Genomic DNA, 7368 nt, shown 5'->3' on the forward strand with positions numbered 1-7368 from the left:
AGCCTTCGCCGTTTTATCAAACAAAAATTGGCAAAATATAGTCTAAATAAATTTTAGAAAAATATTTTGACTAAAAAAAAACATATTTCCCTCTGTTTAATATTCAAGGACTCTGGGTAACTAAGCAATTTATGAGAGGTCAAAAATTAGGTGTCAATACCTTCTTCCAGTCTTTACACATCTTACACACAAACACACATCAAACTTCTCTAAAAAAACAAAAATACATGAATATAAACTTGGGTTGCCTCCTAAAAAGCGTTTGATTTAACGTCGTGGCACGACAGGATCAGGAGTGTAACCATGCTTCAACTTGTGTCTGTCCACAATGCGGTCACCATAAATGCACCAATGCTAGTGTTTCACCCTCTGGCCATTCACCCTAAATGTTCGAGCCCCATCCATGGACTTCAATTTCATTGAGCCATTGGGTGAGACACTCCCCACTTCGAAGGATTCGGACCATCTGGATTTCAATTTGCCTGGAAAGAGCTTCAGCCTTAAGTTATATAGCAAGACATAATCACCCTTCTAAAAGTCCCGCTTGAGCATCTTGACATCATGGTAGTATTTTATCTTCTCCTTGTACAAGGCCACACTTTCATAGGAATGGTACCGGAATTCAACCATCTTATTCATCTGAAACAACCTCAGCTTGGTTGCTTCGTCCCAGTCTATGTTTGACTTCTTTAGTGCCCACAAGTCCTTATGTACAAGTTTGACTGGCAGATGGGACGCCTTTATAAAAACCAGCCTATAAGGAGAAGACCCAACAAGCGTTTTAAATGTTGTTCTGTATGCCCAAAGAGCATCATCAAGTTTCCGAGCTCAGTCGGTTTTGTTTACCTTTGATCGTCTTGGCCAAGATACTATTTATCTCCCGATTAGAGAGTTCCACCTGGCCACTACTTTGAGTGTGATATGGAGTGGCCACCCAATGATCAACACCATACTTTTCAAGCAGTACCGCAAACGCCTTATTGCAGAAGTGCGTACCGCCATCACTAACAAGAGCCCATGGGGTGCCGAATCGGGCGAAGAAGTTCTTCTTGAGAAATTGGATAGCACTCTTCCCCTCATTATTGTGTAAAGCCACCGTATCTACCCACTTTGACACAAAATCAATAGCCACCAAAATGCATTTCATGCCACAAGAACTCACAAAGGGCCTCAAGAAGTCAATACCCCAAACATCAAAAAGTTCCAACTTCCATCACAAAATCCATAGGCATCTCATGCCTCTTAACAATCGCCCCTTGACGTTGGCATTGATCACAGGATTATACTATCAAGTTCGCATCAGGATAAAGCGTTGCCCAGTAATACCTACACTCGAGCACTTTAGCTGTAGTCCGATTTCCACTATGATGACCCCCGACAAGGGAGTCATGGCAGGCCTTCAGAATATCCATCACTTCCGACTCTAGGACACAACGCTGAATGAAATTGTCAGCACATGTTCGAAACAAGTATGGCGCATCCCAATAGTACTAACAAGACTGCCTCAAGAACTTTTTCTTCTGATATGTCTTGATTTCATCTGGAATAAGACCCGTCACATAAAAGTTGGCGATTTCTACATACAATGGTGCCACCTCAGATGACACCACTAGAACTCTCTCATCAGGAAATACATCATCAATATCCAGCTCCTCTGACGGTCACCCAGCTTCTTCAAGCCATGAGAGATGACCTGCAACCTGATTTTCAGACCTTTGCAATCTTTCACCTCGAAGTCAAATTCTTACAGTAAGAGGACCCATCTAATCAATCGTGGTTTTGCATCTTTCTTCGCCATCAGATACCTCAATACTACATGATCAGTGTATACACCACCTTAGACCCTAACAGATAGGCCCTGAATTTCTCGAATGCTAAGACTATAGGAAGCAGCTCCTGCTTAGTAACAATATAATTCATTTATGCCACATTGAGCGTTTTGCTGACATAGTAAATCAGGTGCATAATCTTATTATGCCTTTGACCAAGAACAACACCAACTGCAAAACCGCACGTATCACATATCAGCTCGAATGATAGTGACCAATCTGGTGAAACAATAATAGGAGCAGAAGTAAGACGCTCCTTTAACTCATCAAAATCCTAGCGACATTTCTCATCAAAATCAAACTTGGTGTCTTTTTCAAGAAGCTTGCACATGGGGTTAGAAATATTAGAGAAATCCTTAATAAAGCGGTGATAGAAACCGGCATGCTCCAAAAAGCTTCGGACTCCTTTCACAGAGATGGGTGGAGGAAGCTTGGCAATGACATCTATTTTAGCTTGATCAACCTCAATCCCTTTCTCAGAGATTTTGTGACCGAGGACAATCCCTTCCTTAACCATGAAATGACATTTCTCCCAATTAAGCACAAGATTAGTCTCCTCATATCTCTTCAGCACTCAACCCAAGTGATCAAGACATTCATCAAACGAATTATCTACAACTGAGAAATCATCTATGAAGACCTCCAAGAAGTCCTCTGTTACACCCCGTATCTTCGAAGAGCACTTATCAAATTTGAAACATAAGTGCGTTGAGTTAAGGTTAAGTAAAACCACTTTGGAATATAAGGAGCAAGCATTATTAAGTATATTTAATGAGTGAAGGATGTCTACAAGGTATACCGGAAGGTTTTATAAGGAAATGAGTGGAAGAAATGGAGTAGTACAACTTTGGAGAAAGGATGGGTAAAGTTTCGTGTGAAGATTTTGGTCCAACTTGAGGGAATAATATCTCTTAGCATATGAAGTGTTTTAAAGTATTTCAAAAGCCTAAAATGAAGTTCGTCGAGTCTAGTTCCAACTTAACAAACCGATCATCCATAGGACATCGGAGTAGAGAATTATGGACATTACAAGTTGAGATGGCAGGCCAGGAAAATAGCCTGCGCGAACGCGCCAAGGAGTGGCGCGAACAAGCAGGAGGCCAAGGGCCAACAGGGCGTGAACGCGCCACAACAGGGCGCGAACGCGCTGAGCAAATTTTAGGCTCGGGTCGAGGATGAAGATTATATGACCTAAGTATAAGAATATATAGATATGATATTTGGAGACCGCATGGCGTAAATTAGTTCATACGTTACTTGATGAAAAGCCTCGTAACCGTAAGCTAAGGTGGGGCCCAAATGTCGGGGTTTTATAAAGGACATATGAAAAATTATAAGAGTAGTACATGGAAAGTTGAGCAAGTCTTAAGAAGGACCCTTAAGCCAAATTTGGGCGTAAGCCCTCCAAAAGGATGATTTAAGGATATGTTTTCGGATGATCTGACTTGAGGAGGCCAAAACTCCATGACAATTTTGGAATTTGGAGTCACACCAAAATTGAAAGTCGTAGATAATTGAATTATATTTCCAACTGTAGGTCATGAGCCCCCACACGGTATCGGGATCAAGAGTTATGACCTTTTTACTGAGCGAACGCGCAGGCAGAAAAATAAGCCTGCCGCGAACGCACCAGAAGGCACCGCGAACAGGCTGACCAAATTTTAGGTCGGTTTGGGCAGATTCTGGAACTCTATATAAGGGGGGCTTACCCCCCCCCCCTCCCCCCTCCCCCTCTTCATCCAAAACACCCAGAAAAAACCCCAAAAATTCTGGAAACCTCCCACAACTTCCCAACATCAAATTTTAGCCCGGATCAAGTATAATTTTCAAATTTCGGTCCAGGTAGCGTACAGTTGCGATTACAAAATCGTATAACAACGTGTTTAGCTCAGTTCAAGGTGGGAAAAAGTGAAGATATAGCAATATTATCGGGAGTAAGGTATGAATCTCTTATCATTAATGTTAATTTCAATTTATTTATGGAGGTAAAGTCGTTAAATAATTGTGTAGTAAGTTGGTTAATTAGGTAAATTGGAAAACACCGTGCGGGGTGTCTTATAGAATATTTTGGTGTTGATAATGATGTTATTGTTGTGGTTGTCATTGTTGTTCTTGTTGTTGTTGTGGGTTGCTGAGTTATAAATTCGGGCTGGGCATATAAATAGGGGGTGACGTTGTGGCCTTTGTTGTGATGTATATATGTATAAGGCACAGTTGACAGGGGGTGACGTTGTGACCTTTGTTGTGATATATATATAAGGTACAGTTGACAGGGGGTGACGATGTGGCCTATGATGTGATGTTTATATATATGACGCATAGTTGACAGGGGGTGACGTTGTGGCCTATGATGTGATGTTTATGTATATAAGGCACAGTTGACAGGGGGTGACGCTGTGACCTTTGTTGTGATATATATATATATATATAAGGTACAGTTGACAGGGGGTGACGCTGTGGCCTATGATCTGATGTTCATATATATGAGGCACAGTCGACAGGGGCTGACGCTGTGGCCTATGATGTGATGTTTATATATATAAGGCACTGTTGATAGGGGGTAACGTTGTTGCCTATGATGTGATGTGTGTATATATATATATATATATATATATATATATATATATATATATAAGGAACAGTTGATAAGGGTGACGCTGTGGCCTATGTTGTGATGTTTTTAGGGGTGACGATGTGGCCTATGTGGGGGCGTTCATGTGCATTATTATAGATATGTGTGCTTTTTTTTATATATCCATATTGATTTATTTATCCTTGCACATTCATTGACATGTCTTAGATGTCTTCCATGATTTTATGTACATGTTGATCTCATGCCTTACATACTCAGTACATCGTTCGTACTAACGTCCCTCCTTATGGACGCTGTGTTCATGCCCGCAAGTGTAGATAGACAAGATGAGGATCTTTGATCATAGGCTGCCTTCAGATACCAGTTCTGATTGGTGAGCTCCACTTCTTCCTGGAGCACTGCCAAGTCTGGATGTATATATGCTTGTATGATTTTTGTTCAGGGCATGTCGGGGGCCCTGTCCGGACTTGTATACTTCAGTCATGTTCATAGAGGCTTTACAGACAGTTCCTGCGTATAGCTTAGTTATGTTTTGACGGTCGTTATATTGGCGTCGTGGGTCCATTGGACATATATTTATTCATGATATTACGTTCATATCTAGCCTTAGCCTTATTTTGTCATTCGAATCATAGAGAACACTAGTTATAAGTTGGTTCGCTCGGTTTCCGTAAGGTGTCGGGTGCCAATCACGCCTTACCAAGGGTGAAGTGTGACAAATTGGTATCAGAGCAGTTCTGTCCTAGGGTTGTCTGCAAGCCGTGTCTAGCAGAGTCCTGTTTATGAGTGTGAAGCCGGCCACATTTATAAACAGGAGGCTGCAAGGCATTTAGGAATGATTGACCTTATTTTCTCATCTTAGATCGTGCGGGAGGGCCAAGTCATAGGAAATGAAATTCCTGGTACTAACCCTTGATTTCAACGGAAGAATGGTGTTGATAAAGGAAGAGGATGATGATATTAGGATTACAGAGGTAAGTCACTTTGTTGAAATTACGTCATCAAGATGTGCATCTTTTATGAGAATAAATTGGTCATAATTAAGCTAAGCTGATTGTACAGTAAAGCAGGGGGAATTAGTTACGTGTATAATTTAATGATAAGTTTAGTTGTAAGATTGCAGACGACAAAAGTTGAAGGAAACAGTACAGAGGTAAGTAATGGTAAAAAGGATTATAAGTCAGATATGGTAAGAATGTTGCAAGTATTATTGAAATTTATAGCCAATGAATGGAAGAGAAAGTGACCAGGGAAATATACAAGGACGATTGATGTTCAAGTATATTCCGAGTTGTGACGCATGAGGTAAGTTTCGTCATCTTTGCATTTTTGTTCGATATTGAGAGCCCTATGAGGCTTAGGTGTGTTACGCATGTATATATTTGACCCTGTGAGGCATTGCATGTATTTTCTGGGCTGCGTGCACGATTTGTATAGTAAGAAGTATAGGGAAAACTCTGTCAAAAGTTTCCTAAAATTTAAGGACGAGGACCAAGGATTTAAGAGATAATAAAGATTATACGTCTATGATTGCTACGAATTGATTAAAGGGAACGTATAGGACACGTTGATATGGGATGATAAAATAAAGATGATGCCACAAGTGGACATTGGGCATCAGTTATTGGAATCCAAAGTACTATTCCAGCTAGATAGATAGTTGGGCACATCACTACTTCGAGTATCCCCATAATTTCGATCGAAAATGGCAATGAAACACAACACTAAAAGGTAAAACCTTTAAGGGGGGAAACAAGTAAGCTTGAATACGAGCATAAGGACTGACTAAGGTATTGGAGGAATTATGACACCCGACAATGGGGCAATCGAAAAGTAATATGGAGTTATGAAGCAAGATGAGCTAAGAAAATGCAAGGAGAAGTCATGAAAGTAGACGGAGATAAGATCGCAAGAAAAGGATTCGAGGATATTGCGCTAGTCGAAACGAGCTGGTGACAATGACCCCTCGTGAAATTTCAAGCCGCTAGTTATGTCAATTGCAAGAGCATATGACATAGAACCATACAAACAATCGCCATGATGATATGAATAACAGAATGGTGCAGGCACGATGAGGAGGATACTTCACTCTACAGCCCTCCAGACCGAGAGGAGGACAGGCCGGCTACAGGTATATGAGTCTTTTATTGGAATGTCTTATGTGCGTATAACTATTGCAGGATACCATTGATAGTTGACAAATGGACGTTTTGAAGGGACCGATAACCAAAGTACTTATAGATAACCGCGGCTAAGAAGTTTTACCGCTACAAGGAATCTTAAAATTTAGGAATGGAAAGCAGTTGTATGTGTTGATTGATGGCTTGTCATCGGGAGTTCCAAAGGCTACAATAGTATTTACTTCGTCGGAAGAGTAAGGAATCCTTTTAATCTGGAGTGAGATTCATTACGAGAATTTATCGGAATCCGTTAGAATTTCAGTTTATTTTAGGTTACGTGATAAAGGTCACGTAGTAGGGTGGATGCGATCATACCAGTACTAATGCACCGGATCCCATTCGCACTCCAAGATTAAGCGTGCTGGGGTGAGAGTAATACTAGGATAGGTGACCCCCCCGGGAAGTGTACTAAAAGTCTTACAAATTCAGAGATAAGGGACAGATGAGAAGCTAGAGTAGTCTAAGGGAAATTGGAGTCTGCGGAGCGGTTGGAAACCTTAAGAGGTCGCGAAGGACAAGGCGGACTAGATCGGTGGAGAGAAATAAGGTGCATCACTGATCTAGAATTAGGATGAGTTCGAATAGCATTTGGAGATACTTTGTAAGTGAGGGGTTAATAACCACATATATGTATAGGTATGATATCCCATATGTGACCGCGCCAAATTGGTATGTGTGTCCCAGCAACCGGTGTTGCTATATACTGAAGGCATTAATCGAACAGGGTAGAGAAGTTCAAGTAACAAATTCTATAAGGTAAGTTGAT

The sequence above is a fragment of the Lycium barbarum genome, chromosome 11 (genome assembly GCF_019175385.1).
Source record: "Lycium barbarum isolate Lr01 chromosome 11, ASM1917538v2, whole genome shotgun sequence".
Taxonomy (NCBI): Eukaryota; Viridiplantae; Streptophyta; class Magnoliopsida; order Solanales; family Solanaceae; genus Lycium; species Lycium barbarum.